Source organism: Sciurus carolinensis, chromosome 15 (genome assembly GCF_902686445.1).
Source record: "Sciurus carolinensis chromosome 15, mSciCar1.2, whole genome shotgun sequence".
NCBI lineage: Eukaryota > Metazoa > Chordata > Mammalia > Rodentia > Sciuridae > Sciurus > Sciurus carolinensis.
In genome coordinates, this window is record NC_062227.1 from 22738775 (window position 1) to 22763051 (window position 24277).

Here is a 24277-nt window from a genome sequence, read left to right on the forward strand (position 1 = left end):
GGATACATGGGTACCTCTGGATCCTTTAAAAGTCTAACAAGCACATAAGTAGGCTTCAAATATGGCACAAATTAACGGAAAGAAAGATACAGTTGATGTTTGCAATCCTAGTCTTTTCATTTTTAGATGCATAAATAGTTTTCAAATCCCATGATGTTCACACCATAATTTCCAAATTGGTCCAGTAGCCTCTGTTAGCCAATGTAACAAATCCTAGGTACCTGGAAATCATGACAGCATCCCTCCTCCTGCTTTCTAGCACTATGTGGGATTAGGTCAGAGACTCCTCAGACAAAGCCTGTTCTTGTTCACTGCATTGTCCAAGGGGACCTGGCTTGATGCTTCCCAGCATTGCCCTTACCAGTGTGGCTCACCTTGCTGACTCAAAACAGACCAGAACTGGAAGTTGCTGCTGTGTTGCCTTGTTCTCTACGTGCTCACTTGATGGCTTCTGAGAGGAAAAGGGGAAGACTGCCAGTCTCAGTGTGGAGTCGACTCCAGCACTGCTTCCATCACCTCTGCGCCTCCACAGACTAAGGAGGAGTTGCCCACCTGCGTGGATGGCAGCATCTGTGGTCCAGAGGCAAGAAGTCTCCTTTGTAGTGAAAAGTTGCCATGCAGGGTGAGGGCTGAACTTCAGCATGCCAGATACAGTTTCCTGAGGAAGGCTTGGGAGCCCTTCATTGAGAGGCACAGAGAGTTAGTATGTGGCTGTTATGTGAAAAGCCAGGGGAGCTGAATGTGATACAGGAGCTCTTAGGTTTTTGCCCCTGATGACATAGTATGACATCTGATTATAGCCTTACGATTATCTTCCAGTGATGTACAGAAATGGCATGTTATAAGACCTTGCAGTGAGTTGCACCTCTCCATTTGACTGCTGCTAGGTCTCTGTATTTTCCATTAGTATTATCTTTTGCCAAGCAGAAAATGTTCTCTGCTTCTCAAGTCTAGATTTACGGTCATTAATGTTTTTTACCATGTATTCCGACAGTATAATACAGTAGTAGTATTAGTTGGACAGATATATCCTGATAGTTAATAGTTTATAAATACTTAAAAATAACTCTGACAAGGACCTATTTTTATGTTTGATCACAGCAGATCACATTTTTATGGTAAACCATTTGATTTTCATATTAAACCTTGCCACTTTTTAACCAAGACTAAGTAATAGAAAAACTATCATAAGGTCTTTTTAAAATTTTTTTGACAAATACTTTTATTTTATTTAGTTATGTAGTGCTGAGGATCCAACCCAGTAATTCACACATACTAGGCAAGTGCTCCAGTACTGTGCCACAACCCCGGCCCCATAAGTTCTTTATAACATCTTTTATAGTTCTTATAAAATATACTTTGAAGTATCATCATAAATATATCAAGTTGAACTAGCAAAAATAAATGTATAGACTACATTTAGTGCCTATAGGACTCTTTGCTTTTAACTTTTTCCTTTCAGTAATAAATTTACTAAATTTGGTAATTTGCATATGATTTCTTCATAGGTGAAAAAAATCTTGCTCCATATTAATTTTTCTTTCTTTTTTTTCAGTTGGGTATGGTTTTATTGGCCTTGTCAATAGTGAGTACAAATAAAAAAAAAAAAAAACATGCCCTGATCACTCAGCTACCACCTAACAGAAAGGAGAGAAGTACTTTAGCTTCAGGGTAAGCTTGGCTCCAGGCTAGATATAATAGGGACTCCTTGGGTGGCTGGATCACCCTAAGTTTCTGGAGCTGTCAAAAGCTGTAACATTCCAATGTCCAAGTCCCTGTCCCACAGTGCCAATCTTCAATCCTAAGACTTGGATACTTTTGGCCCATTAACAGAGAGCTGCCTCTTCATAGCACTCATGTCCATTTGTGGCCTCCTAGCCATTGGCTGTGCCCACACTTTCTTCAATGGCTGTCATTTCCATTCCTCGGATTAGCCTCCTCCTGGCTCCAGATGAGAATGTGATAACGCATGGCAGAGGCCAGCATGTCCCCCATGGGGTTGAACTTGTTGAGGAAAATGATACCAGAAGATTCTGGGTCACAGAGCTGACACATCATCTTCCCAGAGCTTCCATCAAACACATCAATCGTCCTTAATTCACATGGGCACAACTTTTGAAATTAGGATCTGGGTATCAGCCCACAACAATGAGGTGGTATGGTACCGAGGATGCCAGGTCGCCTTGATGGGCGTTAGGTGTTGGAAATTACGGTGAGGGTGTGGGATCAGGCCCAGGGGACAGTCCCACTGGGAGGCAGAGTAAACTCGGATCTCACTCTTCTGGTCAGTGGGCAGGAGCCCGGCTCCACCAGAGTTGAAACAAGCTGAGTTGACAGGATGCCTGTGTGACAGTGAGTAGAGGAAGCTGACTTTCCCTCTAATTTGGCGCATGTCCCAGATTTTCACTGTCTGATCTACAGAAGCTGTGGCCAGTAACCAATCACAGCAGGGATTTAGAGCCACATGGGTCACTTTCTTTTGGTGCATTCTGATATTCCAAAGTCCCTTGCCATCTGTGTTCAGCAGGATCACATGCCCCATGTTGTCTCCTGTGACCACCACTTGGCTGTTGGCAGACACATCCAGGCTGCAAAAGAAGATGTTGCAGGTATCTAAGCTGGTAAAAACTCAGAGAGTGTTGCCTTTAAAGTCTTGCAGACTAGTTGTTCCCTCCATTGAGCAGGCAAAAAACTGGTTGATATCAAGAAGGTTAATCGTCAGTGCAGTGACGCTCCCTCCAGCTCCAATCCCTTTAATGAAGGTGGGTTTTTCCTTTAGGCTAAAGTTCCAGAGCATGATATCTCCCCCTTTGGAAGCCACAGCCAGGGTGCTGGGATGAGTCGGGTGCCATGCCAAGGATGTAGCCCTTCTGTCAAAGGAGGCAACCTTTTGGAATATCCGGTAAGAAGCCAGAGAGTGCAAAAAGGACTGCTGAAGACCCTGCTGTAGTGATGGCCAGGCAGCTTTGCCCAGCTTAAGCTGCTAGCAGACCCTGATGATGCTGCTGCGTGGTGGCAGGACCTGCAGGCTAGCCAACCCTGCCCAAAGGCAGCCTGAGTCATACCTCCTGCTAGAACCAGAGCCCTTCACTCTGAGCTTCTTGGCCTCAGGCTCCAGCTTCTGGGGACTTCTCTTGCTCTGGAGGCGCATCACCACGCTGGGGGTCTTCTGGGCTTCTGGGCATTTCTTGGGAGCTATCGCGTCCTTGGAGCGAAGGGTTACTGTGCCGGATTGACTGAACCCCGTCTCCAGGTTACCTCAGCCCAACCGATCACTCCCTGCCTCTGGGGACCTCACATCGACTGACTGCTCCCTGCTGCCAGGAACCCCAGACCAACTGACTGCGCCCTTTCACCGGGACCCCAGACCAACTGATTGCACCCGGCTTCCAGGATCCCACAACCACACCAAACACACTGGACCTCCAGGACCCCTGCCGGACCAACTGCATCCCGTCTCCAGGACCTCCAGCTGACCACATTCACCCCGGAGCTGCAGCTCCCCATTTGCCAACACATTTCGAAGCCAGAGCGGCTATCTTGGATAATCCTGGAAGCCTTAGCTCAGATCTTTGGGTGGGGCAAATCCCATCCTGCGATGCCTACTGGGGCCTTGAAGCTCATTGTCAGGTACCTCTCATGCATCAGGCTACTGAACACTGGGAGGTTTCATTAATATATGACTGTTATACAGTAGATTTTCTTTTTTCTCCTTTTTAAAAAAATTTAAGTTTTTGTTTCTTTACTTTTCTTGCTCTCTTTCCCTTTTGTTTACCTGTTCCCTCAGTCTCTTTCTCCCTTTTTTTGCATGCTAACATCCGATTTCTTTTGATTACACTCTCACCCTTTCTATCTTCTAGAATTTCTATATATTCTTTTCTTATCCCATTAACAGCCACATTCTACATCCCTCTGCATCCTCTTTGTCCTCCATTAGAAACTGCAGACCTTATTGCACACCTGTTTGTTTTACCGAAGATAATATTTGAACTCATTTTGTTTACTATGACAATTTTGTTATTGTCCCCATAGGGGCTATTTGGTCTAGGATTGCATAGTGTCTGATTTGGGCACTGCTAATATTGATCTGCCCTTAAAGAAAGGTTTTTGGAAACCTATAGGGCCACTATAAGCCTATAGGGGGGAATCTGCAATACCCCAGATCTGCACTGCTAGAGGGGAAAGATACATGAACAACATGAAAAAACAAGGGAAGAAAATGATCCAAACAAATCTAGATTCTATATTAATAGAATCCAATGACAGTATGTTAGAAGAAATGTCAGAAAAGGACTTCAGATTATACATGATTAAGATGATTCGCAAAGCAAAGGACAAGATAAGAGAGCAAATGCAGGCAATGAATGATAATACCAATAAGCTGAAAGAGCAAGCACAGGAAGCAAAAGATTATTTCAATAAAGAGACAGAGATTCTCAAAAAAAAAAAAAAAAAAAAAAGGAAATCCTTGAAATGAAGGAGACAATAAACCAAATAAAAAACTCAATGGAAAGCATCACCAAAAGACTAGACCACTTGGAAGACAGAACCTCAGACAATGAGGACAAAATATTTAATCTTGAAAATAAAGTGGCCCAAACAGAGAAGATGGTAAGAAATCATGAACAGAATCTCCAAGAACTATAGGACATCATGAAAAGACCAAATTTAAGAATTATTGGGACTGAGGAAGGCACAGAGACACAAACCAAAGGAATGAACAACCTATTCAATGAAATAATATCAGAAAATTTCCCAAACCTGAAGAATGAAATGGAAAATCAAATACAACAGGCTTACAGAACACCAAATGCACAAAATCACAACAGATCCACACCAAGGCACATTATAAAGAAAATGCCTAAAATTCAAAATAAAGATAGGATTTTGAAGGCCATGAGAGAAAAGCATCAGATTACATATAGGGGGAGACCAATATGGATAGCAGCGGACTTCTCAGACTGTAAAAGCTAGAAGGGCCTGGAACAACATATTTCAAGCTCTGAAGGAACATGGTTGCCAATACCCAGCAAAACTAACCTTCAGATTTGAAGATGAAATAAAATCCTTCCATGATAAACAAAATTTAAAAGAATTTACAAATAGAAAGCCTGCACTACAGAATGTTCTCAACAAAATATTCCATGAGGAGGAAATGAAAAACAACAATGGAGGTCAGCAAAGGGAGGAACTACCTTAGAGAAAAACCACTCAAAGGAGAAACCAAGCCAACTTAAAAACCAAAAATAAGCCAAATGACTGGGAATGCAAATCATATCTCAATAATAACCATGAATGTTAATGGCCTAAACTTATCAATCAAATGACATAGACTGGCAGAATGGATTAAAAAGAAAGACCCAACAATATGCTGCCTGCAAGAGACTCATCTCGTAGAAAAAGACACCCACAGACTAAAGGTGAAAGGATGGGAAAAAACCTACCACGCACATGGACTCAGTAAAAAAGCAGGGGTTTGCATCCTTATATCAGATAAAGTGGACTTCAAGCAAAAGTTAGTCAGAAGGGATAAAGAAGGACATTTCATACTGCTTAAGGGAACCATAAATCAGGAAGACATAACGATAGTAAATATTTATGCCCCAAACAATGGTGCATCCCTGTACATCAAACAAATCCTTCTCAATTTCAAGAATCACATAGACCACAACACAGTAATTCTGGGTGACTTTAATGCACCGCTGTCACCACTGGATAGATCTTCCACACAAAATCCAACCAAAGAAAACATAGAACTCAATAACACAATCAATAACCTAGACTTAATAGACATATACAGAATATTCCATCCATCAACATGTGAATTCACTTTCTTCTCAGCAGCACATGGAACCTTCTCAAAAATAGACCATATGCTATGCCAGAAAGCAGCCCTTAGGAAATGCAAAAAAAATAGAGATACTGCCTTGTGTTCTATCAGCTCATAATGGGTTGAGAGTAGAAATCAATGACAAAATAAAAACAGAAATTACTCCAACACCAGGAGACTAAATAATATGCTATTGAATGAAACATGGATAACAGAAAACATCAGGGAGGAGATAAAAAAAATTCTTAGAGGTCAATGAGAATTGTCGGGGTTTCCGGGACCCCCAGCCTTGGGCACGGTCAAGATGGCGCCTGGCGCTGAGCCAAAAGCGGCCAGCTATACAGTAAACAACCAGCGAATTCCAATGATTGGCTAGTTAACGATGTGATTAGAGCATGCCCCCCTCGTGTACCTATTCTATGCCTGCAGCTGTCCGCGCGTTTACCTCGTGTGCTCTCCCCTGATTGGTTGAAGTGTATATAAGCTTGATGAGTGAGAGAAGCTGAGAGCAGAGAAGCTGAGAGTAGGAGTAGAAGCGAGGAAGAAGAGTGCGAGCGAGGGCGAGAGCCGAGTGGGAGAAGCGGAGCGGCCGAAGCAGGTGTGAGCCGAGCGGGAGAAGCGGAGCGACCGAAGCAGGCGAGAGTTAAGCAGAGGGAAAGAGAGCGAGAGAAAGAAAAGAGAGAAAGGGATAGAAAAGAGGGAAAGAAAGGAAGACTGTGCACAATAAACTTCCAAAGCTTCATACGTTTGTCGTGTCTCTCTCTGCGGGCAGAGGGAACGCGATAGAGAATGATGATACAACACATCAAAATCTCTGGGACACTATGAAAGCGGTACTAAGAGGAAAATTCATTGCATGGAGCGCATTCCAGAAAAGAATGAAAAGTCAACAACTAAATGACCTAACATTACAGCTCAAAGCCCTAGAAAAAGAAGAACAGAATAACAGCAAAAGTAGTAGAAGACAGGAAATAATTAAAATCAGAGCTGAAATCAATGAAATTGAAACAAAAGAAACAATTCAAAAAATTGACAAAACAAAAAGTTGGTTCTTTGAGAAAGTAAACAAAATAGACAACCCTTTAGCCACACTAACAAAGAGAAGGAGAGAGAAGACTCAAATTACTAAAATACATGATGCAAAAGGAAATATCACGACCCACACCATTGAGATACAGAACATAATGAGAAGCTACTTTGAAAATCTGTATTCCAACAAAATAGAAACTACCAAAGACATTGAACAAATTTCTAGAGACATATGATCCTCCCAAACTGAACCAGGAGGACATACACAATTTAAACAGATCAATATCAAACAATGAAATAGAAGAAGCCATTAAAAATCTACCATCCAAAAAGCCCAGAACCAAATGGATTCTTAGCTGAGTTCTACAAGACCTTCAAAGAAGAACTCATTCCAATACTTCTCAAAGTATTCCAGGAAATAGAAAAGGAGGGTACCCTTTTGAACTCATTCCATGAAGCTAATATCACCCTTATACCCAAACCAGGAAAAGACACATCAAGGAAAGAAAATTTTAGACCAATATCCTTGATGAATATAGATGCAAAGATCCTTAACAAAATATTGGCAAACCGTATCCAAAACCATATTAAAAAAATTGTGCACCACGACCAAGTGGGGTTCATCCCTGGAATGCAAGGATGATTTAACATCCGTACATCAATAAACGTAATCCATCATGTCAATAGACTTAAGGATAAGAATCATATGGTTACTTCAATTGACACAGAAAAAGCGTTTGACAAAATACAACACCCCTTCATGCTCAAAACACTAGAAAAAATAGGGATAGTAGGAACATACCTGAACATTGTAAAGGCTATTTATGCTAAGCCCATGGCCAACATCATTCTTAATGGACAAAAACTGAAACCATTCCCTTTAAAAATGGGAACAAGACAGGGATGTCCTCTTTCACCACTTCTATTCAACATTGTCCTCGAAATTCTAGCCAGAGCAATTAGGCAGACTAAAGAAATTAAAGGGATACGAATAGGAAAAGAGGAACTTAAGCTGTCACTATTTGCGGATGACATGATTCTATACTTAGAGGATCCAAAAACCTCCTCCAGAAAACTTCTAGACCTCATCAATGAATTCAGCAAAATAGCAGGCTATAAAATCAACACGCATAAATCTAAAGCATTTTTATATGCAAGCGACGAAACAGCTGAAAGGGAAATGAGGAAAACAACCCCATTTGCAATAGCCTCAAAAAAAATAAAATACTTGGGAATCAATCTAACCAAAGAGGTAAAAGATCTCTACAATGAAAACTACAAAACATTGAAGAAAGAAATTAAGGGAGACCTTAGAAGATGGAAAGATCTCCCATGTTTTGGATAGGCAGAATTAATATTGTCAAAATGGACATACTACCTAAAGTGCTATACAGATTCAATGCAATTCCAATTAAAATCCCAATGATGTACCTTACAAAAATAGAGCAAGCAATTATGAAATTCATCTGGAAGAATAAGAAACCCAGAATAGCTAAAGCAATCCTTAGCAGGAAGAATGAAACAGGGGGTATCGCAATACCAGAACTTCAACTATACTACAAAGCAATAGCAACAAAAACAGCATGGTATTGGCACCAAAATAGACAGGTAGATCAATGGTACAGAATAGAGGACACGAACACAAACCCAAATAAATACAATTTTCTAATACTAGACAAAGGTGCCAAAAATATGTAATGGAGAAAAGATAGCCTCTTCAACAAATGGTGCTGGGAAAACTGGAAATCCATATGCAACAGAATGAAACTAAACCCCTATCTCTCACCTTGCACAAAAATCAACTCACAATGGATCAAGGACCTTGAAATCAGACCAGAGACCCTGCATCTTATAGAAGAAAAAGTAGGTCCAAATCTTCAACTTGTTGGCTTAGGACCAGACTTCCTTAACAGGACTCTCCCATAGAGCAAGAAATAAAAGCAAGAATCAATAACTGGGATAGATTCAAACTAAATAGCTTTCTCTCAGCAAAGGAAACTATCAGCAATGCGAAGAGAGAGCCTACAGAGTGGGAGAATATCTTTGCCACTCATACTTCAGATAGAGCACTAATTTCCACAATATATAAAGAACTCAAAAAACTCTACACGAAGAATACAAATAACCTAATCAACAAATGGGCTAAGGATATGAACAGACACTTCACAGAAGAAGATCTACAAGCAATCAACAAACATATGAAAAAATGTTCACCATCTTTAGTAATAAGAGAAATGCAAATCAAAACTACACTAAGATTCCATCTCACCCCAATTAGAATGACGATTATCAAGAACACAGGCAACAATAGGTGTTGGCGAGGATGTGCGGAAAAAGGTACACTCATACATTGCTGGTGGGGCTGCAAATTAGTGCAGCCACTGTGGAAAGCAGTGTGGAGATTCCTTAAAATCTTGGAATGGACCTACCATTTGACCCAGCTATCCCACTCCTGGGCCTATACCCAAAGGACTTAAAGTCAGCATACTACAGAGATACAGCCATATCAATGTTCATAGCTGCTCAATTCACAATAGCCAGACTGTGGAACCAACCTAGATGTCCTTCAATTGATGAATGGATAACGAAACTGTGGTATATATATACAATGGAATATTACTCAACTATAAAGAATAATAAAATTATGGCATTTGCAGGCAAATGGATGAAATTGGAGAATATCATATTAATTGAGATAAGCCAATCTCAAAAATCCAAAAGGCGAATGATTTCACTCATAAGGGGATGATGACACATAATGGGGGGTGGGAGGGGGGCAAGAATGGAGGAAGGAGGGACTGTATAGAGGGAAAAGAGAGGTGGAAGGGGTGGGGGGAAGGAAAAAAATAATGGAATGAATCAAACATCATTACTCTATGTAAATGTATGAATATGCAAATGGTGTGCTGTTACTCCATGTACAAACAGAAACAACATGTATCCCATTTGTTTACAATAAAAATAAATTAAAAAAAAAAAGAGAGAGTGAGGAGTCAGGAACAAGGGCATGTCCCTAGTGACCTACTTCCTCTAGCCACACCCTACTTGCTTACAGTTACTGAGTAGTCCATTCAAATTATTAATCCATCAAATATATTAATCGGTTGATGAGGTTTCCACTCTCATCAAAGTCCTATCTTGGAATATCCCTGAATTGGGAATCATGCTTTCAAAGCATGAGGTTTTGGAGGGTTTAGATTTAAACAAAAACACTGACCCAGAAAGTCCAAAACACAGCAGGAAAAGCAGAATGAAATCTTAAAGCTCCAGGATAATCTTTCTTGACTCCATCTTCTATCTTCTGGTTACACTGGGGTAGAGACAGGGTCCCTACGGCCTCAGGCACTGAGCACTCCACAGCTCTCACAGTTTGGAGTGAGTCTTCAGTTCTCCTAGCCTGGAGCTGCATGCTGGTACCTCCACTGTGGCTCCTCTAGGCATCACCCAGGTGACATTCTCTATGGCAATTCCACCCCAAGGCTGTCCATGACATCCTTTGAAATTGAGGTGAAGGAAACCAAGCAACTCTAGCTCTTGTCTTTTACAAACCTGCTGAATTAGCACCACATGGAGGCCTTGGATATTTATAGCTTGTACCTCCCAGGGCAGTAGCCTGAGCTGCACCTGGGCCAGTTCAAGCCATAGTTGTGGTGGTATGGCCAAGGGGCACTTCGCTGGAATGCAGGGAGTAGAGGCAGGACAGGGAAGTTAATGAGGAAGACCAGTGGGCTTCTCTCTGTAAATGTTGCCCTTAAGTTCCTAGGTTGCCTCAAAGAACTCCAAACTGCCTTCAGGGTCATTCCTTCATTGCCTCAATGAGTAGGGCCTGGCATCCTTGTATTCATATTAATCTCTTCAGGGAATGGTCACTTGGTCACACCTTTAGTGTTCTCTCCTGGACATGATTTTTCATTTTATACTTAACTAGGCAGAGATTTCACCAAATCTTTTCATTTTGCTTCCCCTTTAATTAAAATTAAAACCCCAGAATGTTAAGTGTTGAATATTTTCTCTCTATGCAGGAGCTAGATCAAAATAAGGGGAGAAAAGTGGTGAAAAGCCCATGAAAATAGAAGATCAGTGGAATCGAGGAAGGGGATTGAGGGGAGAAGGACAGGAAGAGGGAAGAAGAGTAGAATAAAAAAAAATTGCACCCCATTTTTTGTTTTATTTTCGTGGTGCTTGGAATTGAACCCAAGGCCTTGAGCATGCTGGGCAAGAGCTCTCCTGCTGAGCTACACCCCCAGCCCCTGTGGTTTTGTTTTTGTTTTGTTTTAATACTGTTTTTCAAGTCTTCCCAGTGTCCTTTCAGCCCTCCAGAAGAGCAGCCTACCAGGTTTACTGCCCTCCTGTATCCCTGAGGCCTCCCACTTGGATGGATCATTGCATTTTTATACTGTGTGTGTCTAGGTTGCCCTGTATTTTTTACTTTCCTATTGTGTGCTGTAGAAGGTGATGACAATTGTATAAATGTACTAGAACTGTTTTTTATTAAAGGAAATTTTCCCAGAAAAAAAAATTATTTTTGTTAATGGAAGAGAGAGAAGAGTCAGATAAAACAATAGACAATCACAAATTATTTATATGGTAGAAGAGTGTTGAGTTTTGTAGAACAAAGCTCATTTAAGGGCCATCTCACTGTCTTTTACTAAATTTTATGAATCAAGATCTATGCAGTGTTGACTATCCCTGTGACAAAGTTCTCCTCCCTGGGCCTTAACATTTTGTGTTCAAGCCCTCACTCGTAGCACAGATTGACCACCATGATAGATCATTTATGAAGAGGAAAATTTGCTTACCCAGATTCTGTGGAAGAAATTAAATAAAATATATTGCCTTGGGAATTAAATTTCTCTATAAATATCCTGTCGACCCTCTAAGAGATAGTTTTCTTAGATAAAGAAGTATTGTGAGTATATGGAAGGAAAATGATGACAGAAAAAGGTAAATGTCATCCACAAATCACAGTGAGAAATACCACTCCTAGCAGGAAGGGATAGGAGGAGTCCTATTTTCTCCTGCCAAATTATATCCATTTCTCTCCCATCCCCCTAAAAAGTGAATTTAGAATTTAGAAAGCTTTATTTCAGTATATTAGACACATTAGCAAAGGCTGCCCAAAATGTTGCATGTTCAAGAACATATTAAATCAGACAAAAAAGTCATATAGCAAATTAATATGACAAACATATTTCTTTAATTAGTAATAGGACTAATTAAAACTACTTCTCCATTCCTAAATGCCTTCTGTGAACACTTCCTAAAGTTGACCTCCATGCAACTTTTTCAGGTAAGAGTGGTTTAGAACAACATATTCAACATCAAGGAAGAAAAAAACCTAAATTCTATATTTACAACTATCATGAGATTCCAGGTAATTCCTAGAATTGGAAAGAATTTCACCCAAGACTGGAGGAGCCTAGCATGGTATATAGTATATACTTTTATTAGTTTTCAGGTATAACATGGATTGATTCTAATGTGACTTTTTCCCCCTGCCAATCATATATATATATATATATATATATATATATATATATATAGTACATTTATACGATTGTCATCACCTTCTACAGCACACACACACACACACACACACACACTATATATATATATATATATATATATATATATATATATATTCATATAGGCTGAATGAATACTAGTTCTCTAACATGTAATTTTTTTTATGTTGAATTCATTTTTTTTATCTAAACACTTATTCCTGAAACAAAAGTGTGAGTTACTTAGAAATATAACAGTATGCAAGTATTCACTTTCCGTTCCTTATCTTTGAATGGATTTGATGCACAAGTTTGTTCAAACTGAATAGTGCACAGAATTTCAAGAGCTGGGAAGAATCTTAGTGGTCATCTCTTCTTAACCTCTCATTTTAAAGACAAAAAAAAAAAAAAAAACCAGAAAAGTTAAAATTCTTCCTCCAGGGAGGGGGCCCCACAGCTGTGAATCCTAATTTACATTTTCTTCATAGATTGCATTCATGTGACTTTTCTGATGGCTGCTTAACTGAGTGATGTCAGTTCTGCTAATTTCATGCCACTCAGTGGCAATTCATAGGACACACAGTTAATTCGAGAATGTTATATTTTTGTAGTGCAGCTAGGTGAGTTCCTCTAAGCAACAAGTCTTTATTCATGACAGACACCAGGTGCCTGGGGAAAGTGCTAGATCCAGAAAGGGCCTGTATGATGGATTGCCAGGTCAGTGGCACAATTACAGTCAGTTAGTCTGCTCCCTCAAACTACCAGTGAATTTGTAATTGAGTTGAGCATTTTTTTTTTTTGAAACTTTTATTGAAGTATATCACACATACTGAGAGGTGCACAAATTGTAAGTGTACAGCATGGTGAACTTTTCACAAATGAAACAACTTTTGTAACCAGAATTCAGATAAAGAAGTGAAACATTACCAGCATCCCAGAGACTCTTCTTGTATTCCGTCAGTACCCGGTATTCTAACTTCTACCATTGATTGGTTTGCCTGTTTTGTACTTCATATCCATGGAATATGTGGAGTATGTGTCAGACTTCATCAGTTTTATGTTTTTAGGTTCATTCATATTTTTGTATGTAATTGCTTATTCATTCCCATTGGGCTGGGCATTTGTTATTAAAGCTTCATTTTACTTTTTTCTGTGCAACAAATATTTAACATTGTACCCATTCAAGAAAAAAGAAAAGCACCCTTTGAATTACCTATAGGATAGCTAATCTCTTTAGGATCCTTATAAATAATATGCAAATATTTGCCTACCTTTTTGACTACAATTACAAATATAAGTTTAGATTTATATCCTGGAGGAGAAGAAAATTACTCATTAAAGGAGCAAATTGGGGGCTGGGGAGATAGCTCAGTCGGTAGAGTGCTTGCCTTGTAAGCACAAGGCCCTGGGTTTGATCCCCAGCACCCAAAAAAATAAATAAATAAAGGAGCAAATTACAGGGAGATTCTTAAAGATTCAGTCTTAAGTTTGTCTGATTTAATATGTTCTTTAATATGTTCTCACCTGAGCTATCCAGCTGCTTTAATTGTGTCTGGCATTATGATTGTAACCGAGTAGAAGGTCATGGAACCTTACCCTTTCTTCCCTTCCTGGTGGCCATCAAAGGTGTCTGGTTTTGAGAACTTGTAAAGTGCCAATATTTGATGGTGGGGTGACTGACCACCGATTGTCAAAACTGGTCCCAAATGAAACTGTTCATCCATACTTCCTTCTGCCATATAACATGCAGCTACCCTGCAGCAAAAATGAATGAGCTCTAAATTCTCTGTTGAGCTTGCCGGGGTCCAGCCCTAGCAGGAGTCCATGGGTTCCACACAGGTAAACGGGGCACAGGGAGACAGCATCGGCGATGGATGGAGAATGAAAGACACAGACTCTAGTTCTGGTGCAATCACTCCCACTTTATTCTGGGGAAGGCTGGGTTTATATACATTTTTCTTCAGGCTATAATGACAGTCTTGTGGTTAATATTAAAGAAGTTTCCAAAGCATAGGCAGAAAATAGCAACCTTACAGATTATCCTTACCTAATCACAATTGTTTTAAGAATATCTAACTATGTCATGAGCTAATACAATGTTTATTTCCTTAATATCTAAACTCTATGTGACCTAAGACTATTCTTATTATTTTCACGGTCAAAGCGATAGACAAGTAATCTCATGTGACCATCTCTACTAGGTCCATCTGGTTAATATCTAAATTGCTGAGTTAAGGGCTACAGGAGGGCAGCGGTCCCAATGGTTCTAGTGGCCAAGTTTTTTTACTGAATAGATTACCTTGTCTTATGTAGCTTTTTTTTTTTTTTCCAGAACAGGGCATTGTGCACCAACGTTTATTATAGGGGTGACCTATTCTTTGTAGGAAGGAAGGAATGTTGTGAAACCTTATTCTTCTACCCCACCACCATCGTTAGAATTTAACTAGCCTGTTGGAGACAAAGGCAGATCTATAACTATTTTCTCCAGAGGCTTTCAGGGACTCATTGCACGGTTGCAAAATTATTTTTGATTTTGTTAGTGGTAAAGACCCATTGTTTTTCAGATTGTAGGTAATATTTTCTGGAATTTTTGTTGTATTCCCCTCGTCCCCTTAAGCAATCCATTCAGACTGAAATGAGTAATATATTATCAGAAAGACACAGCAGAGAAAACACCATGCTCTGGAGCAAAACATCCGGCAATTCCTTTTAGGATGAGCCTTTGCAATCATCCTCCAGAGGATCTTTGTCAAGCACTGGATGGAATTCCAGACACCCCTGCAGCTCCCCCTTTTTTATTTTGTAAAGTGAAGAGGGCTTCTTGAATTTTTATTCTCTTGACTAGTCTGAGGATTACTTGGAGGATGACTGGAAGACAAAGAATTAAAATTAAAATACATACTCCAATCAAGCCATATTGTAATATTGTATTTAGGAATGTACTATTAAATATAGTTGTTTTTATATTATGAAACATTTGGGAGGCCAAATTATCTGCTGGAACAACCGAGAGATGAGCCTGACTTAACATTTTTATTTGTAGTTGTAAAGCATTGATATCTGGTGCTATATTAGTATTATTCCAAACTCCTTTAAGGTGAGTTTTAACTTGTTCCCAATTAGTATTATTATCAACCTTTAAGGGAGTAATACAAATCCATTTGTAGTTAGCATGACATCTAGTGGTCATTCTAGTTTGAATATTTTGAATCTCATTTCCCATAAAGAGAATAGCTTCTTCAAGAGCATTAATTCTTGTTTCTAATTTTTTATCAATTTGTTCTTGTGCTGCTAAAGCCACAGAGACATTATGAGATAAATCATTTACGTGTGAAGCAGTATGAATTTCCTGTACAAGCGCTGTGGTCGAGAGAGCTAAAGAAGTGATTATACTGATAAAAGCTGTTATTCCTAGGAACAAAGCTGCAACAAATCTTTTTGGTCTTAAAAGTTCATTAACTGTTTTTAAAATTTCAACACCTGGGTCATCATACCAAGATTGTGTAAGATTAACTGGCAATATAACATAATTAGGCTGATGTACAATTAAAAACACCTTTAAATCTTTAGACATGGTTGAATTAATACAATTAGTAAGAAGACAATCATGGCAATAAATGTTATAAGCTTCCTTATTTTTAGTGATATTGAAATTATTTATGGTAGACATAAGAATAGCATGAGGAGCATTTATACAAGCACGTACTGCAAAGTCATTAGGTTTACTTAACTTAGGTCTTTGTAATAATACTATATTAGTAGCTGCTAATAGTTTATACAACTCAGGAAAGTAAGAGAATTTACCATTTATAAGGTCACTCCGATAGATGGGTGTTACCCATCCAGGAGTAAACCATCTATGAATAGGCTCATTGGTAAGAAAAGGGTTAAAATTAAAATGTAACGTTTTATTCCATCTTATCTTTAACCAAAGTTTATAATCAAAATCAGGAGAAGACACAGAATAATCTGTAATAGTAGTAGCAGAGCCTTGTGGCTTAAACTGTAGTGCAGTATGATGAAAACCACATTCAAACCATTTTGGGAAATCTGTTTCTAAATTGAGTAGATTCCAAGAGCTGTCTTTACGACTGTTAAAGTCGTCACACAGTTTGAAAGGAGGCGGTAAAGCCACTGAAATATTTGTATCATTATAATTAGCATATCCAAGTGAGGTTATCTCTAGGGACCATATATCTCTTTCGTTGTCTTCTTCTCCTGGAGAATCAGTAATGTAAGTCCTATAACTTAAAGGGAGACATCCCAATGGCACATGTAGATTATCTGTACTAAAGCACATTGGTGTCTCTTCAGTAATTCCATGAAATGTAATTGTAGATGCTATTTTATGTGGTATTAAAGAATCTGAAATCCCTCCAAGTAATTGAGGCTCATTAGTAAATACTTTAATATTAGATCTACTCCAAGTAGTTGGATGCAGTAAGGGAGGATTTGGAAAATAGGTCCAGTAAGCTTTCCCTTCATTATCATAAGCATGAATAGGCAGTACCTGAGTCGAAATGAGAGCAATCAATGCAAAAAACAAAGCCTCTGGGGTTTTAGGTTTTCTGGAGCTGTTCACCATGTGTTCAGCAGTGGCAGTCAGGCGTTTCATTTGTCCCCTAGTCGGCAGGTTTGAGTTGCGAGTTGTGGATGATTGTGCAAGACGCAATCTTTTCATCTTGAATACTAGCCCGTCTTCGTCCGTTTGATTGGGTTGGTAAGGGATCCAATACTTTTTGTTCTTCCTCCTTCGAATAGGGCTCATTGTAGTGACGTATCAATTTGTCTGGAATCCACAAAGGTGTTTCAGCATCCTGTGGAAATACACAAGCATAGCCTCGACCGAATGTCAGCAAGACATCAGGTCCTCTCCATTTACCAGATAATAAATCTTTCCTTTTTACTAAACTTTGTTTTGACCTTTTACTTTCCCAATGTCTCATCATTGTAGTTATTTCCCTCCTTGTCAGTATTTAGATGATTTAAAACAAATAAAGCATGTTGTAAAATATGATGTGGAGAAGAGTATTTAAGCTCTCCCTCTTTTAACTTATTTATTTGTAGTTTTAATCTTTGATGGCTCCTTTCTACTATTGCTTGTCCTTGTGGGTTATAAGGAATTCCTGTAGAATGAGAAATATTAAATCTGGAACAGAAATCTTTAAATGGTTTTGATGTATAAGCAGGAGCATTATCAGTTTTTAATTTTTTAGGCATTCCTAAAACAGAAAAACAAAGGAATAAATGTTGAATCACATCCTTGTAGGCTTCCCCAGTTCTGGCTGAGGCCACAATAACATGAGAAAAGGTATCGACTGTAATGTGAACATAAGACAATTTTCCAAATTCTGATATATGAGTTACATCCATTTGCCATAAGACATTAGGTAAAAGTCCTCAAGGATTAACTCCCATCTGTGAAGGAGGAATAAATTTAGGACAAACATGACAATTTTTAACAATAGTTCTAGCTTCTTCTCTAGAAATATGGAATTGTTTTTGTAAGGCAGATGAATTTTGATGATGATTTTTGTGTGATATAATAGCTTCTTCTATAGCTGTTAAAATAAAATTTTTAGTTAAGTGATCAGCATGGGTATTCCCCTGAGCAAGGGGACCAGGTAATCCAGAATGTCCCCGAATATGACCTATAAAGAAATGTGAAGTTCTGTTATGAATTAGATATTGAAATTCTTGTAGCCTATGTATAATTTTAGATGAAAAGGAGAGCGTTGCTATTTCTATGGTTGGAAACAGTTTAACAATGTATAGTGAGTCTGTGTACAAGTTAAAGGGTTGAGCAACAGTCTTTTTTTTTTTTTTTTTTTTTTTTTTGCGGTACTGGGGATCGAACTCAGGGCCTTGTGCTTGCACTCTACCAGCTGAGCTATCTCCCCAGCCCTGAGCAACAGTCTTGAAAGCATAGACGACTGCTTCTAATTCAGCTCTTTGTGCAGAAGTTTCTTATGTCCATTGTACTGTGGGTTGAGAATTAATTATTGTAACTGCTTTTCCATTTGATGACCCATCTGTAAATATTAACATAGCATTGTTAATTGGAGTTGAGGAGCACCATTTAGAAAATATTATTTCTGTTTGAAGTAAAAAAATGTAGTAAAGGATTATTGGGCAAGTGGAAAGAAATTTTTCCTGTAAAATTTAGAAATGCAATAGCCCATTGATCATCAATTTGTAATAATTGGTCAAATTGTTCTCTTGTGTAAGGAATAATTATTTCATGCATTTCACAAGCAAACAATTCTTTACTTCTAAATCTGGCCTTTAATACCAAAGAAGCTACCATAGTAGGATAAGACATTAATATTTTCTTTCCTGATACTGGTAAGTGTATCCATTCAAGTGGATCATTTTGCCATAAACAACCTGTTGGAGTATGTTTCGTTTTTAGCACAATAAAACCCCAAGGCAAGTTATAATTAACTTGTTGCAAGTAATGTTTTTGAATTGCAGTTTCAACAACTTGCAAGGCTTGTTCTCCTTCTTTAGTTAATACTCTACTTGAGTTAGGATCTGAATCACCCTTTAGTATTTCAAACAAAGGTTTTAAATCGTTAGTTGAGAGTTTTAAATAAGGTATAATCCAATTTATATCTCCCAATAATTTTTGAAAATCATTTAATGTTAATAATTTGTCTTTTCGAATTTGTAACTTTTGAGAACTGACACAATCTGTTTTTATAGTTCTTCTTAGATAATTATAAGGAGGTTCCTGTTGAATTTTTTCAGGAGACACTATCAGATCCCACCTCTGTAAATCTTTAATTAAATCCTGTAATATTATTTGTAACAAATGGCTTTGAGAATGTGCAATCAATATATCATCCATATAATGAATCATATAGCAGTCTGGATACTTTTGTCTACAATTAAGTAAGGATTGATCTACAAACTTTTGACATAATGTAGGACTATTTTTCATTCCTTGAGGTAATACTTTCCATTGAAATCTTTGATAAGGCCTTTGTAAGTTAGGCAATGGTAAACTAAAAGCAAAACGCCATCTATCTAGTTTAGCTAAAGGAATAGTAAAGAAGCAATCTTGTAAATCAATGATTATAATATGATAGCCTTTAGGGACAGCCACAGGAGAAGGGAGGCCAGGCTGAAGTGCCCCCGTAGTCTCCACTGTATTATTAACTGCTCTTAGATCCTGCAGTAATCTCCATTTTCCTGATTTTTTCTTTATAACAAATATAGGTGTATTCCATGGACTATTAGATGGCTCTATATGTCCTAACTGTAATTGTTCCTGTACTAATTTTGTGGCTGCTTTGAGTTTTTCTTTTGATAAGGGCCACTGTTCCACCCATACTGGTTGGTTTTCCTTCCAGATAATTGGGTCAGCCTGCCTGGTACCAGAGGCCCCTATGAAAAAGCTGTACTTTCCTCCTGTTCATCAGTTAAAGTAATATTAAGTTGTTCCATTAAATCTCTTCCCCATAACGTAAAGGGGAGAGAAGGAACAACATATGGTTGAAAAGTCCCAGTTTTTTCTTTGTCTCTCCAATGTAACATAACAGAGCTTTTTGCCACATTGGAGGCTAATCCAAGCCCCATGAAAGTAGAAGGGGATTTAGTAGTTGGCCAGCTAGGAGGCCAATCATGAGCTGCAATACAAGTTATGTCCGCTCCTGTATCTAGCAGTCCTTTGAATCTTTTGCCATTTATTTCTATAGCTTTCATAGGTCTTTGTTCTGAATTTTTTTGTATACAGGCCACAGTATTAGTTGGTCCAAAACCCTCTTTCCTTTCTGGGGCTAGTACTTGATTTGGAAGTTTAAGATAGGGTATTAACAATAACTGAGCAATTCTCTGTTAAGGAAAAATCTGTACTGTCTTATATGGGGGATAGGCCATAATTTTTATTTCTCCTAAACAATCTGAATCTACTACACCAGGTATTACCTGGATTCCTGCTTTTGCTATAGAACTTCTTCCTATTATTAGGCCCATACGTCCCTCAGGCAAAGGGCCAAATATGCCTGTTGGGATTAAAGTAACCTCTGATTCTGGAGTAATAATTAAATGCTGAGAGGAAGGCAGATCTAATCCTGCACTTCCTGGGGTTCCTCTGGCCAGGTCATTAATTGTTGTCCTACAAATGGATTGGGGGATCCCCAATTGTTTGGAGGGACCTGGGGAAGGCCCCTCATCCCGTTTTTTGGATAAGATTTATTGGCTTGAAATCCTGGATAATTTTGCCTTGACTGTTTTATAGGAGGCATGTTTGAACCTCCTTGTCCTAGTCCATTAAGCAAATGGCCATCTTTATGAACTCTGGATCTACATGCACGAGTCCAATGAAATCCTTTTTGACATTTAGGACAAATTGTTTTAGGAGGAGTTACAGTTCCCCCGGCAGTATTCTCAGGGGCCACTGGAGCTGGCACAATTGGATTCTTAGGATTAGGACAATCCTTAGCAAAATGCCCAAGTTGTCCACAAGAAAAACAATTACCTTGAGGCCTGCCAGGACGACCAGCAGGCCTAGGAGCATTAACATTTTGATTAATACCTTTAAGATATTGTGAATAAGTTTTTCCTTGTAAGGCAGCAGCCATAGCCATTCCTTGAATACGAGCTGGGCTGCTGTCCATACAGGTTTTAATATAGTCTGAAAGAGAGCCAGTTCTTCTAATTGGTCTTAATAAGGCCTGGCATGTAGGATTAGCATTTTCAAAAGCCAATTGCTTCAGTAATATTTCAGCTGCTTCTGAATTAGTAATGATTTTAGAAATATTTTCCTCTAATTTTGCAAAGAAATCTTCATAAGGTTCCATGCTACCTTGTTTAATATTACTAAGAAAGGTTGTAGGAGCATCAGCAGAAGGCAATCGCCTCCATGCCAATTGAGCACATTTAGAAATTTCCTCTAAAACCTTTCTATGAAGTTTAATTTGTTCTGCAGGAGTAAGCCAATCCCCTGTTCCTGTTAACTGTCCTAAGGTTATTCTATCTCTTCTTCTGTCCATCTGTGACTGTACAGAGGCTTTTGCTAATTTTTTATATTCTGTCTTCCAAAGTAAATATTGCCCTGGTGTTAAACACAACTTTGTGGTTTGTTGCCAATCAAAAGGCGTCAGCCACTGTGAGCTCACATTCTCCACTAGCTGCAGAGTATAAGGGGAAGTAGGTCCTAAATCTTTTACAGCTGCTTTTAGTTCTTTTAACATTTTAAAAGAGAGAGGCTCCCAATGAGGCTCTCCTCCCTCATCTATAGCCCATACTATAGGGCAACAAATACTAACATCTCCCTGTTTTTGTGCCTCACTAACAGCACCTAGAAATCCTACCTTTTGGACTTTCCTTTTTATTTTATCTGAGGGTTTAGGAAGGGCCTGCACAACAGGAGCCACCAAAGGTGGATCCTCATTATGAAATCTGATAGTGGCTTCTTCCAAGTCCTCCTCATCAGACGTGGAGAGCTGATCAGGTAGACCTTTCTCCTCTTTCCAGTCTTCATCATCGTCTGATTCACTTTCACTTTCACTCTGAGTTTCCTCTGTATATTTTTTAACTGAGGCTGTCAGCAAAGCCTCCTTTTCTGACGTTTTGTCTGGTGATCTTACCCTTTTACTTAGCTGCTCACTTTCATGTCTAGTGTCTAAACAGTCCCTAAAAAGATTCCACAACGCAAAAGCATCGGCAGGGACTCTTTCATTGCCATATAATCTATGATGCGCATGCATAGCATCGCCTACCTTTTTCCAAGTTTTAACATCTAAAGTACCCTGTTCAGAAAACCAAGGGGCACATGAAATGAAAAAATCTTTTTAATTGAGCTGTTCCTACATGCGTTCCTCTTTTAGTTAATAAGTGCTTAGCAATATCAATAAATAATGCTCTTTCTTTGCTTTCACTACCTCCCATGGTAGCTGTTCTGTCTATCCCTGCCTCTCCTTTCTCGGCCTTCTCTACCGAGGGGTCCACAGCACCCCAGGCAGGATCCTAGCTGTCTCGAAAAGGAAAGAAATTAATATTAATAAATGGGGGGTTTACCAGAGTGCCCCACGTTGGGCGCCACTTGCCGGGGTCCAGCCCTAGCAGGAGTCCATGGGTTCCACACAGGTAAACGGGGCACAGGGAGACAGCATTGGCGATGGATGGAGAATGAAAGACACAGACTCTAGTTCTGGTGCAATCATTCCCACTTTATTCTGGGGAAGGCTGAGTTTATATACATTTTTCTTCAGGCTATAATGACAGTCTTGTGGTTAATATTAAAGAAGTTTCCAAAGCATAAGCAGAAAACAGCAACCTTACAGATTATCCTTACCTAATCACAATTGTTTTAAGAATATCTAACTACGTCAATGAGCTAATACAGTGTTTATTTCCTTAATATCTAAACTCTATGTGACCTAAGACTATTCTTATTATTCTCGCGGTCAAAGCGATAGACAAGTAATCTCATGTGACCATCTCTACTAGGTCCATCTGGTTAATATCTAAATTGCTGAGTTAAGGGCTACAGGAGGGCAGCGGTCCCAATGGTTCTAGTGGCCAAGTTTTTTTTTACTGAATAGATTACCTTGTCTTATGTAGCTCTTTTTTCCAGAACAGGGCATTGTGCACCAATGTTTATTATAGGGGTGACCTATTCTTTGTAGGAAGGAAGGAATGTGGTGAAACCTTATTCTTTTACCCCACCACCATCGTTAGAATTTAACCAGCCTGTTGGAGACAAAGGCAGATCTATAACTATTTTCTCCAGAGGCTTTCAGGGACTCATTGCACGGTTGCAAAATTATTTTTGACTTTGTTAGTGGTAAAGACCCATTGTTTTTCAGATTGTAGGTATTATTTTCTGGAATTTTTGTTGTATTCCCCTCATCCCCTTAAGCAATCCGTTCAGACTGAAATGAGTAATATATTATCAGAAAAACACAGCAGAAAAAACACCATGCTCCGGAGCAAAACATCCGGCAATTCCTTTTAGGATGAGCCTTTGCAATCATCCTCCAGAGGATCTTTGTCAAGCACTGGATGGAATTCCAGATGCCCCCGCATAAGCTGGTCTTCCATGGGGCTGTCTTTCATATGCTTTTCCAACATTTGCTGAGAGCCAAGAGCAGAGTGGAAGGTCCTCAGGCAAAGGGAGTGACTAAACACAAAAATGTTCCCCCCAAAATATTCTAGATTCAATTCATGGATAATTAAAGCAAAACACAGGAGTCATTCATTCTAGACCAAAATAACCTTTTTCTTGCTAAGGAACTTTAAAAAAAATTTTTTTTCAATATTTACTGTCTGAAAGAGTCTTATAAAGATTACACTTCTTGCATCCGGAACGTGCACAAACTCCACAGGTATAAATGTCTCGACAGTGAATGTGCTGCACGGCATGCTATAATCATAGTTGGCGAGGTAATTTATGTTGCTCAGGGACTGTAGTTTTTTAATAGATTGAACTGTTAGTTTTCAGGAGTTTTAATGAAATATTGAACCAGATGCCACTGATCTGCCATGGAAGTGGGACTGTGAGAAATGAGGAAGTGTTCCTTTGTGAACAGCTCGGATTTTGTGAGTGGGGGAATAACTGGGGGCTTAGTGAAAGAATCAGAGCTAAGAGAAAACATGGCAGGTTTGCTGTAAATGTGTTTGCTTCTAAGTCCCATGCTCATTTGAAATGGAAGGCTGGGTTTAGCCTGCGGCACTTTTAATTATCTAAAAAAATTGTCTAAATCTGGAGGTAGGTAAGTGAGGCTGAAGTTTCTCTGAGTCAAGTGTTAATACTCTGAAAATCACTATTTCCACTAGATTTGCTTTTGCTGTGTTCCCCGTCCAACAATATCACCAGGAAAAATGGTATCTGGATTGATCGACAAGATTTTTAAATTCTCTTTGGAATGAAATTCTTACAAATCACTTTGTGAACCCTGACAATAAG

The 24277-nt window shown here is 39.0% G+C and overlaps 1 pseudogene; it reads right to left on the reverse strand.

Moving 5' to 3' along the window:
* Positions 1–1902: 1902 nt before the first annotated feature.
* LOC124965343 (DNA damage-binding protein 2-like) lies at positions 1903–20890 on the reverse strand (annotated as a pseudogene).
* Positions 20891–24277: the final 3387 nt, after the last annotated feature.